Source organism: Carassius auratus, chromosome 17 (assembly GCF_003368295.1).
Source record: "Carassius auratus strain Wakin chromosome 17, ASM336829v1, whole genome shotgun sequence".
In the NCBI taxonomy this organism is placed as follows: domain Eukaryota; kingdom Metazoa; phylum Chordata; class Actinopteri; order Cypriniformes; family Cyprinidae; genus Carassius; species Carassius auratus.
Window position 1 is genome coordinate 23,310,343 of NC_039259.1, and position 12,730 is coordinate 23,323,072.

Genomic DNA, 12,730 nt, shown 5'->3' on the forward strand with positions numbered 1-12,730 from the left:
AGTCAGTTTTTGCAGTACCAACATATTACCTGATGTTGCTTTTGGCTAATGTGGTGTTCGCTTGGTGAGTGGCTTCATTCATATTGAGGTTTCACCGGCCATTCATTTTATTTCCACCTTCCTCTGAGTGTACACAACATATCCATAAACCTCACAAAGACGCTGTTTAGTTTGACATCCTTAACCAACCTCTTTGCCTTGACAATTATCCTACATCAACAAACCCAGAGGTCTCTTCAGGGACCACCTCTCTATCTGCCCCCACAGAACCCACTCGTTCCTTTGGGCCCAAACTGCTGCCAACCAGATAGACAGACGGCTATTGATAAGGGCACACAGTACGCTTACAGTCCCATACACATGCATCTGAGTTTCAGACAGCAGGTTCAGTGTAGGCAGAAAGGTAGACGTGCTGTCAATAACTGTCAAAGTTGAATTTAAACTCAACTGAATGGACAAGTGAAGTTTGAAAGCGCACACAGCATGAAAACCCAATCCAAACAAACCTGATCCATTTTAACATGGAACATCCTGACCGAAAACACACTCAACACCAATTAGAAGTCCAACTCAAAGTCATTACACTATAATAACTATATATTAAATTATTATTCATTTTCTTCTGGAAAAAAAATACTGAAGATCTAAATTAGGTTGACAGCATTAAATGACACCAATACCTATCCAAGTTATAATAAAACACATCTGTTTTGCCTTAATTTTGATTCAGCCAAGAGAGTCATAAAATCAACATGGTTCTCGATTGAAATTGAGCAGCCTATTTTTAAACAAATTAGCTAGAAAGGGATGCAAGCCAAGGATTCAACACAAAAGCAAGGGGAAAATCTGTAGCTTCCACTTTCTTAAATGTCCAGTGTTTTCAAAAGCTGGACTGGTTTCATTAAGAGTTGGGTTTTGTGCCATATTTTTTATGGAACGTATTTGTTACAAACTTATTATAAATGAAATGCTGCACTGAGCCCACAGCCCACACACAATTCCACGTCTGTTCCAACTTTAAGCGAATACATTGACAGCATCTTATAGCTGATAGACAGTTCCATCAGACATATGACTCACATTCTGGTGATCACTTTTAACATCACCTACCTTCAGTGTCACATGATCCTCCAGAAATCATTGTAAAATGCTGAATCTATTGATTAGTTTATTATTTACAGTCCAGCTGAAAATGATAACTAAATTTACTGAGGCATAAGGCAGTAAATAACATCATATTTCCACTTTGGTTGTCAGGGTTCTGTCACTTCAGTCTAGTGGTTTTCATGTTTTGTGACAGCCCTGATACTCTCCTCCTGTCATTGTTTTCATGTGAGTGCGCGGCTTCGAGACCGCTCGAGCTGTGCGCTCTTGTCTGCGTGTCCTGTTTCATGTTGGAGCGTGGTGTTCGGATCCCGGCACTCATGTCTTGCTGAGTTTCGGTTTCGTGTCGGGGAACGAGCACTCGCGCTCCATGTTCTGTTTTATTGTGGCATTGTTGCACACAGCTCGAGTTATCGGCTGTGTGCTTGTTATATTTTGTCTTGTGCTGTCGCACGCAGCTTAGTTTTTACTGGCTGCGTGCTGTCTTGTGTGAACACGCGGCGTATGAGCTTGCTCATTAGCTGCGTGTTTGTGTCCAATTCAAGCACATGGTTTGCGATTGGTTTGCTGGCCATGTGCTTGTGTTTTTTGTTTTGTGTGAGCACATGGCTTTTGTCTTAGTCCCTACGTGCCATGTGCTCTCGTCAATTGTCTTGACCCCACCCATCTTGTTACCTGATTATTGATGTAATTCTCCCCACAGGTGTTCCTTCGTTACCCTCCTTATTAGCTCCCTATTTATTGTCCTTGTGTTTGCAGTCTGGTTGCTCGTTCGTCGTCTAATATTTGTCGGTGTATGCCTTGCCTTGCCTTGCCTTGCCCTGCCTTGCCTTGCCCTGCCTTGCCTTGCCTTGCCCTGCCTTGCCTTGCCTTGCCCTGCCTTGCCTTGCCCTGCCTTGCCTTGCCTTGCCAGTCAGGTTTGTCTGTTCTCCCCCACGGGGTAGTTTTTGTTTGTTTGTTTTATTTTTATTGCTATTAAAGAGCCCTTCTCTCTGCATCCTTGAGTCCTCGCCTCATCCCTCTACCCAAACCCTGACAGTACGAACGAGCAGTATGAGGACTCAGCGGAAGAAGGGTTTGCACTGTCCACCAGCCTCCACTCTCTCCAGCCCCCACTATCAGCGCATGCTCCAGTTTAAGACTTTGACCTCTCTTCATCAACAGGGTACTGGTGTGAGGGATTTTGCCCTGGAGTTCAGTGGGACTGCAGAGGGATTGGAGGTCAATGATGCGGCCCTCAAGGACCTCTTCAATTACGCTCTTGATGAGCCTCTCAGCTGGTGGAGAATGAGGGGGCTGGACCACCTGTCGTTTGGGGAATTTGTGGAGTTTGTGGCACGTTCCCCAGCTAAGGAGGCTGCAGTGCTGCCTGTGGTCCCCGTCAAAGCTGCAGATCCACCTGTGGTGGATGAAGGAGCTGCAGCACCCCCTGAGGTGACTTGCGACACTGCAGAACCCCTAGAGGTGGCCGAAGAGACTGCAGCACCTCCCTCTCGTAGACGGAAGAGGGGTAAGAAGAGGAATGGCTCTACCCCGCCACTGCCAGAGGAGCCTGATGAGGCTGCAGCGCCCCCAGAGGAGCCTGATGAGGCTGCAGCGCCCCCCTCTCAGAGACGGAGGAGGAGGAGAAGAAAGGCTTCCTCCATCCCACATGGCCTGGAGGCCATTCAGGAGCCCACTGCTGGCCTGGAGGCCATCCCAGTCATGCCCAAGCTCCTTGCCCTGCCGGCGCCGCCCAGTCTCCCTGCCCTGCCGGCGCCGCCCAGTCTCCCTGCCCTGCCGGCGCTGCCCAGTCTCCCTGCCCTGCCGGCGCCGCCCAGTCTCCCTGCCCTGCCGGCGCCGCCCAGTCTCCCTGCCCTGATGCCGGCTCTGTCTAAGCTCCTTACCCTGATGCCGGCTCTGTCTAAGCTCCCTGCCCTGATGCCAGCTCTACCCCTGAGGAGTGCCTTGCCGGCTTTGCCCTCCCTATCCGTCGGGGCCCCTGTTTGGCTGGAGGCCTCCTGGTCTCTCCGTCTGGTTCCACCCTGGTGGTCTGCCGGGGTTCCTGTTTGGCCGGATCCTCGCTGGTTCGTTCCTCCGGCTCCGCCCTGGTGGTCTGCCGGGGTTCCTGTTTGGCCGGATCCTCGCTGGTTCGTTCCTCTGGCTCCGCCCTGGTGGTCTGCCGGGGTTCCTGTTTGGCCGGATCCTCGCTGGTTCGTCCCTCCGGCTCCGCCCTGGTGGTCTGCCGGGGTTCCTGTTTGGCAGGATCCTCGCTGGTTCGTCCCTCCGGCTCCTCCCTGGTGGTCTGTCGGGGTTTCTGTTAGGCCAGATCCTCACTGGCTCATCTTTCCGGCTCCACCCTGGTCCACTGCTGGGACTCCTGGACTGCCTGAGCCTCCTTGGCTCAGCCCTCCCGCCCCTCCCTGGTCCCTTTAATAACTGCTTGGGTTTTCATATTGCTTGACTGGGCTCCCTTCCCTCCCTCCCTCCCCTCCCTCCCTCCCCTCCCTCCCGTATTTTGTCTGTATTTTGATTTCCATGTCTTGTGTTCTGTTGTGTACCGGGTTTGTGTTGCCATGCCTGTGCTGTCTCGTGCCTGTCTTGTTTTTGGGTGTTCTTCGTTAGGGACGCCAGGTGGCGTCCCTTTTGAGGGGGGCTAGTGTCAGGGTTCTGTCACTTCAGTCTAGTGGTTTTCATGTTTTGTGACAGCCCTGATACTCTCCTCCTGTCATTGTTTTCATGTGAGTGCGCGGCTTCGAGACCGCTCGAGCTGTGCGCTCTTGTCTGCGTGTCCTGTTTCATGTTGGAGCGTGGTGTTCGGATCCCGGCACTCATGTCTTGCTGAGTTTCGGTTTCGTGTCGGGGACCGAGCACTCGCGCTCCATGTTCTGTTTTATTGTGGCATTGTTGCACACAGCTCGAGTTATCGGCTGTGTGCTTGTTATATTTTGTCTTGTGCTGTCGCACGCAGCTTAGTTTTTACTGGCTGCGTGCTGTCTTGTGTGAACACGCGGCGTATGAGCTTGCTCATTAGCTGCGTGTTTGTGTCCAATTCAAGCACATGGTTTGCGATTGGTTTGCTGGCCATGTGCTTGTGTTTTTTGTTTTGTGTGAGCACATGGCTTTTGTCTTAGTCCCTACGTGCCATGTGCTCTCGTCAATTGTCTTGACCCCACCCATCTTGTTACCTGATTATTGATGTAATTCTCCCCACAGGTGTTCCTTCGTTACCCTCCTTATTAGCTCCCTATTTATTGTCCTTGTGTTTGCAGTCTGGTTGCTCGTTCGTCGTCTAATATTTGTCGGTGTATGCCTTGCCTTGCCTTGCCTTGCCCTGCCTTGCCTTGCCCTGCCTTGCCTTGCCCTGCCTTGCCTTGCCCTGCCTTGCCTTGCCCTGCCTTGCCAGTCAGGTTTGTCTGTTCTCCCCCACGGGGTAGTTTTTGTTTGTTTGTTTTATTTTTATTGCTATTAAAGAGCCCTTCTCTCTGCATCCTTGAGTCCTCGCCTCATCCCTCTACCCAAACCCTGACATTGGTATCTGTGACTGGCTCAGATTCTGCTCTGTTCCTGATTGTGTTTCACACGAGAGTGAAATCACAGCTCTCTAAACCCACAGCAAATCACCTCCACTGCCAAACATTCATTACTTCTGTATGAACTCAGTCAAGACCCGTACAAAGGTCTCCGGATGGGCAGCCACAGTCACACAGCATGAGAAACCCCAACATTAATCTCCTCAGCATCACAGAGAATATGGACAGAACCAGATCTTTGGAGAGATAGAGAGAAAAGCCCTGCACCTGGAATACCACATTGTACAGGTTTATTTGCAGGAAATAAATGGCAACATGAGTTGCTTTTGAAAGAGTTCAAGTCATATTTAAAAAGATACACATAGGCCTGCTTGTGTGTGCATTGCACATGAGCAAAACACATTACCTTTACTGCAATGAAAGCAATAAAGAACACTGAGAAAAGACTGTGTATCTTGAGATAAAGAGTTGAGGCCTTAGATTTGCATCTATTGTTTGAAGTTTGTGTAACCACATAACACAAACACCAATTTGTCTTTTATGACTTTTAAAAAACGACGTATAAAGATAATGAAAGTATCAATCCTAAATCAAGATCTTAGTAAACAAATGATCTATCTATTTATTTATTTATTTATTTAATAAATTCAGGTCAATAATTCATGATTAATCTAAAAACAAAATTTACACACACTTACATATGCAACAAAGATGTTTTACTGCGGTTGCCTTCTCATTAATGTTTACATGATATTTCATATTTCATGCATTGGAAATTAAATTCTGTCATTTAATAAAGAGTGTAAATTAATTCTCTCACACAATTTAACACCGTCTGAACTAAAAAAAAACTGTGCAATAGCAGCACATTGTCATGCAAAATAATTAGTGAAATGAATGCAAAATAACTAAATGTTGTTAGCATATATTGCTCAATCATACATGCATTTACAGAGCTACCTTAAAGCCACTCTGAGCATCTAAATCAGCATATCTAAACAATATAATCAGGAATCTTAAAGGCCTGTCAATCATTCATCCTGTTTTGGAGAAACTGCATGTTGTTTAAGAGTGGCTGTGGAAGTTAGCAAAACACTGCTTACAGCAGCTTTAACAAGCATTCAGGACCCTATTAACATATCATTTATTGATAATATGCAGCCTCACTATCTGAGTGGATGTTTCCTCCAGGGGATTTGTGAACAATTTTAACCTAAGTGTGGTTTCACCTCTGGTTAGCCTACATATACCCAGCTGCCCAAGCAAAGAGGATTGTGGTTTAGAGAAAATCAGATCGCTTTTGCTGTCTGGATCTACCTGCTGACACGAAGGTCCTCGAAGAGCTCAGAGTGCCCATAAATACATGCCATTCGGAGTCATTTCCACAAATCTCCACGTAAGCGCTCATGGGAAAACACACAAAGAAAGAAAACATAGATTCCATTTAGCTAGCTCACTGATGCCTGGCCAATCAAACTCACAGATTTAGGTCCACTAAAGCCACTTAGACATTTTAAACTCCTAAATCTTTAGTCATTTCCTTATGAGCCCTGAGCTCATGATTCAGCAGTGATGTCACTTCATTCCTACATTACTGTGCTGGATGCAGCCAAATTCAGTTGTTTTTAGATGGTAACCTTCATTCTGCAAAAAAGTCTCCTGGGTTAGGCTGTGCTGGCCCACATATGAGGTTTAGTAGCTAGAAAATATGTTAGATATATCAAGACTCGTTTTATTACCAATAGGAGAAAATTAAACAACATTAATTAGACATTTCATGTCAGATTTTGATTTGAAATATGTTTAAATGTGAATGTCACAAGCAGTTTTTGAGATTTCAGGACTTCCCCTAACAACTAGGTAGGAATTGGTCTTGGATGGGAAAAATATCTACCAGGGGTGTTGCAAATAATACTGATACCAAAAAAAAAAAGAAAAAGAAAATTCAGTTCATTTATAATGACTTATTTTATTTGACATGCACATGCTTTGTTTAGATTGGGTTCGTGTTGAAGAGTAATTTATTAATATAATGTTCTCTCTCTTAAAATGTAAACAAGTGTACATACTATATTTTTTAAAGAATTGAAGTTTGTCGACTAGCTTATCATTGCAGTTCAATGAGTCTGCTGTTTTACTCCTGGACTGAAGTTTCTGTTTATATGTAGACTTACATCTCATTTAAGTTTAGTGGTCAAGCACAAATATATTTTGTAGTGTGCAAGTTACATCGCAACTAGGTTAAGTTATAACTTAAAGGGTTAGCACACGTAAGAGAAGAAATTGTTGAATAAAGTCGTTATTTTTTATTTCTTTGTGCACAAAAAGTATTCTCGCAGCTGTATAAAATTACAGTTGAACCCCTGTTGCGTTGCTCTCTATGCAGAGTCCGAAAGCTCTCGATTTCATTAAAATGAACATATGGGTTTGCAACAACATTAGGGCGAGTAGTTAATGACAGAATTTTCATTTTGATGTGAATTATCCCTTTTAGCACAACTGGTGCAACCTGCCCATTTTTTTAACGTTTTTTTTTTGTGCAGAAAACCTTTTTCAATCACACGATGCCAATGAAAAATGGTTGGCGTTCACATAATGCTAATGTAAGCATGAGGACACGGCACACGCCTCATTTGAAGTCTTGACATGTAGATCCATACCAGTGATTGCTGAGCGTGCATCCTACAGAGAGAAATTGCATGTCATTTATATGCTACACAAGAGTAAAAAAAACCCAAAGATCATATAATAAGATTGGACAGGCTGCAGATGTTTCTCGCCATCAGGTAAATTTTCCGCTTTCATATGAGACACCGATTTGCAAACCATCAAAAAACGATGCGTTTCAAACCAAATCCATGTCGGCACCCCTGATGTTTGTTTGCTTTCAAAATCCAGATTAGGAGCGAGAGATAAATGGAGAGAGAGAAAACCTAGATCACAATCACTTAGGTCTCCTTTACAGCAAATGCTATCTACCTGCATCTCATTGCCAGAAAACTGCCATAAATCCACACTTGGCCAGCAGCTCTTTTTGGCCCTGCACCCCTCAGAGGAGGGATGAATAGGAAATTAGAGCTCGCAGCAGCTCAGGGATCTGACACAGGAAATGGAGCTAGTCATAGAGTTCTGCTTTTATCGTCCTGTAATAAGTTCCAGCTGGCTGCACATTGAGGGTGCACCAGTGCAGTATATGAGATCAATGCACACTATGGAATACACACTCACCTCTAGTGGGCTCCAGGATTACAATCACAGATCAGTTTCGGTTCAGTAATAAGTGTGTTCAATGTGCTTACACTCAAAATGCATATAAATAAACACTGGATACACATTGGAGCTGGTTAAGAAATGATTAATAATTGCTTTTTTCATTTGAATGATCTTTATACTGATTCTTATAATCCTAAAACCGATCTATTCCAGTGTTTCCTGCATTGGTTTTCAGAGGTGGTGCATGAACAAAGACATGCACGTAACTGAATTTACCACTTTTTATTTTACGCAGAACTGTGAAATAATGTGTAAGTTATCCTCAATGGGTGTACACACAATTATATACAGTGCAATCAGTGTAAAACAATTCACAGCGATTCAAGTTCCTTTAGTGAATTAAAAAAAAGAGTACAAACAGTTACTGTTTAATCTGTCTGACGGATCCTATCAATATCAAATAATCATTAGTGATATAATATGTAATAAAAAAAATTAATATGTATTTTTATTAATTTTTATTAATATGTAACTTATCTATGTTTAGCAAAATGGAAAAAAAATTAAAAGTTTTTTTTTTTTTTTTGGTCTTAAATCAATATTTATATCCAACCATAAAAAGCATTTCTCTAAAAAAAAAAATGGAAATACACAGCAAATTTGTATTATAGCCCATTTATTGAATCAAAAATGTATATTATTAAATACAAAACACTACTAATATTTAGGGATTTTATCCAAACATTAACAAGTAGTGATTAAAAATAACTTTTTCATATTTGATTTCCTATTCATTCATATTTTGCTATTATATTTACCATTATATTTACTCCTTTTGAGGATGCTTTTATCCAAAGCAACTTACCAATGGGACATTTTTTACGGAAAAGACACAATCAGGTTAAAAAAGCTATCCAGAAAGGAAATCTTTTTCTGAACTGGCCATCGTTCCAACTACACAAATGTCTCCACTTGCCAAAAACACAGGGACAAGCAAGATAAACAATGACAATAAATGCCTAAGGTAAAACTATCTTTTGGCAGCCAGCATTTGGAGTTTGCAGTTTTAAATAAGGATATACCATGTTTTTTGTTTGTGTGTGTGTGTGTGTGTGTGTGTGTGTGTTTGTGTGTGTGTTGTTATTTTATTTTTTTATTTTTTTTGACAAATCTGAGAAAATGCTAAACTATTTAAATCATGATAACAAGATTTTAGCATGTGATGAATATGACAATGTTAATATATGTGAACTTGGACCACAAAATCAATCATAAGTGTCACTTTTTCGAAACTGAGATTTATACATCATATGAAAGCTAAATAAATTCCCTTTTTTTAGCAATGCATATTACTAATCAAATAAAAACAAAACATCTTCATGGAACATGATCTATACTTAATGTCCTAATGATTTTGGCATAGAAGAAAAATAAATATTTTGACTCATACTGTATGTATGATACTAATTTAAAATACTAATGTATTTTTGGCAATTACTACAAATATACCCCAGTGAATTAAGACTAAGGTTTTGTGACATGTCTGGTCTTGGGGGAATAGATCTGCTACACTGCTGCTGAATTGCTGCTGCTGTTGGTTATTGCTGTAGTTGTAGATTATTGCTGCTGCAAGCTAGTACAAGAACTTGCTACTGCCAATGCATATGGTGATAAATTGCCATGAGTATTTAAAACATACTGCTGCTGGACAAATAGCATGTAAAATAACCTATAGCAGACCTATACAGGTGGAGCTGGGCAAGGTGGAGGGTTTCAGAGAATCTCAAATGAATACGATAATGAATATGAAACGATAATGAATGCCCTCATGATACAAGCAATAGACTATAGACACTCAAATCTCAGACATATCACTCCAACCAGACTGCAAATAAACAACAGACTTCCAAGTTTTTGAGGCTAAATTCCTTTGCGGTTTTGTATTTGGTTGAACTGTGTGTCCCGCTGAGCCTCACAGCAGTAAATTTGCCTGAAAACTATTTAAATATGATTGGATAAACCAAGAAAAGAGGACTACATCCAAAGATCATTCACAGTATAAAGACTCCACGCCACTCTTGGCTTTCCAAAGTGCTTTCTGATCACTCTGCGATCTGTTCTTCATTGGCAGCAACAGAGGTTGTCCATGCTGAAAAACTGCATCAATTAACCAACACACAGATAATCTCAACTGAATCTCAACAAGAAGTCTTATCGCTGACAAACCCTCCTCTAGTTGTTTGAGTTAACTCGGGCATGATTGAAAAGAGACAGACCCGTCTTTCCTAACACAATTTGCCGTAATAGATTAATGAATCTCAGCTGAGTGCTGCACTTCCCAGTGAAGATGCTCATTTATAGCCACTGACCCGACTGGATTGATGCGGCAGGGTAACCTCTCATGAAAACAGGCCTCTACAAATAGACCAAAGACGTGTGCATGTTTGTGCGGACCGGAGGTCATTGTCAGGGCAAAGATGAGTGATTTAGACAATATCACTTACTGACACAAGGATCAGCACTGGAGTGTTTGGGAGAGGACATAATCTAGCCTGTCAATCCTTTCTTTTGCATTGGATAGAAAGGGTCAATATGAGCTCAGTGATGAATGTGTTTTCACTAGACACTGTTAACGGTCAATCATCTCCTCTCTAGTGTTCTCATTGATGGGGTGAGAGTGCCAAACAGACACCTGGAGTGATTAACAACCTCCATTTAGAAATGAGAAGCATGAAACAATGCATCATCTATAGAGATTAATTACTCTTGAGAGCTTTAAAATGCATCTGTGTTTTTATGGCAAATGCAGCACCGACAGGCCGAACAGCAAAGTTAGCTTCGCATGATGAGCAGGTAGAGAAGATTCTAGATGGGAAACATAGAACAACATACTTATTCCACACACAAACTCACCTCTCATTTCTCTGTCTGTAATAGCAAAGCCAGAATCAATTTGCACATGCAATATACAAGTAACAAGGAATTTTGAGGATGTTGTCGCTAATTAGACATTATTTATAGCACCAACCACTCACACGCTGCTTCATTATGCAGTGGCCTAATGAGGCTATTGTAACCGAATGCTGGAAGTCTTAAAATGGATTCATTGCTTGAAATATATACTGGTTTATATTTACATATACTAGAAGCAGTGATTTCATTAAATTCTAAATCCTTACCTTAATAGACAGACACACAGATATAAAGCAGCGCAACTGTTTTCAACATTGATAGTAATAATAAATATTTATTGAGCAACAAATCAGCATATTATAATGATTTCTGAAGTATCGTGTGACACTGAAGACTGGAATAATGATGCTGAAAAATCAGCTTTGCCAACACATAAATAAATTACATTTTAAACTAAGAATATTTTACAATATGACTGTTTTTACTGTATTATTATTATTTTTAGTTTTTGTTTGGTCAAATAAAAAGCATAAGAGATTTTCATGAACAAAAACTCCACATGTTTTACTATAGCTTCTGTCAATGGATGGATGGATGGCACAATAAGAAAAAGCCACCTAATGCTCATCTTATTTATTTTATTTTTTTGCCTGTTGTTAGTAAGTGACTTTGACACAGAGAGAGCGATGGAGGACAGAGAGAAGGAACTGAAAGGGTGGGCGGGGCTTGCCTGCCTGTCTGCTCCTTGATTGATTGGACAGATTGTGGGGTTTCATTAGGACTCTAAGCACACACCCCGGGTGAGATCAGTAGGGAGGATGTGTTGTTCATTCCTACATACAATCACAATCACCGAAAAATACACAGGCTATTTAAGATAAACGGACCCAGCAAATTAACCCCTGAGAGTCACGGTCTGATAACCAACAGTCTCCTGTACTGTAGCTTGACATATCACAACCACTGCTCTCATGCACATATTAGATCAACAGAGCTCTATGGGCTATTTCTATAACATATTTGAAATGGCCTGTTGCTCTACCAACCACACATTAGACTATAAGCTTGAGCAGAGGATGCACGTGAAACATCAGCCTACATAGCAGGTTATTTATTTCATTTTCTATTGCCTTCACTGATCAGTGGGTTTCAATTGACCCTGCTATTGAGCTGTATTTTATTACTATTATTGAGTATTTGAAATGGTCCGAGGTCTGCATGGCCCGGCTGCCTTCCTGTGTAAACAGGCAGGAATAACACTGCCCGGGAGATTTTCCTCTGTCTTTCTCTCTCGTGACTCTATACCTGACAAGCTGCAGTGTTAGAGATAACACACAGTTTAATACACAACCCACACTGAGTCTCAGCCGCTCAAAGTGATGCTTATTTAACACAACCACCTCATCTGCTGTAGGATTCTGACCCTGACCAGCAGCACTAAAATATACTGGAGCGGCGCTTACTTTAGTAAACCAGCTGGTAAATAGTCAACCCATACAGAGCAACCATTACTGATGGAAAAAAAACTCCAATCTTAATTAATATGCCCTGTTGCCATGGTGATGTGCTTTTTTCTAAAGGGATTTTTGCATTCATTTAAAATCAGCATCATAGTATTCATACTGAATATAGGATATTACACATGGGGAAAATATCCACCTTCCCTTATCGCCATTCGACAACTAAATGAAAAGATGTAATTAGATAATTTCTAAATAATAAAGCAAGCATAGAATGGTATTTATGACTTCTGTAATATTATATATATATATGAGATAATGTATATTAACTTCCAATATATGAAACTGAATACTCAGTGGGAAACCTAACAATATTTGATTCGATCATGAAACGCTAGATATAACATCAATCAGCTAATTTCTATATATTAAAAATAACACATAATAATAATAATAAGTATATTAACTTTATATAAATACATAAAATATATAATTTTATATATTTTTATATTTATTATTAAGAATAAA

General features: G+C 41.3%; 1 protein-coding gene across 2 annotated transcripts in view; it reads right to left on the bottom strand.

The window, feature by feature from the left end:
• The window catches only part of kif26ba (kinesin family member 26Ba), an 87,537-nt gene that overhangs the window by 65,559 nt on the left and 9,248 nt on the right, over nucleotides 1–12,730 (bottom strand). The gene's annotated exons all lie outside the window — the stretch shown is intronic.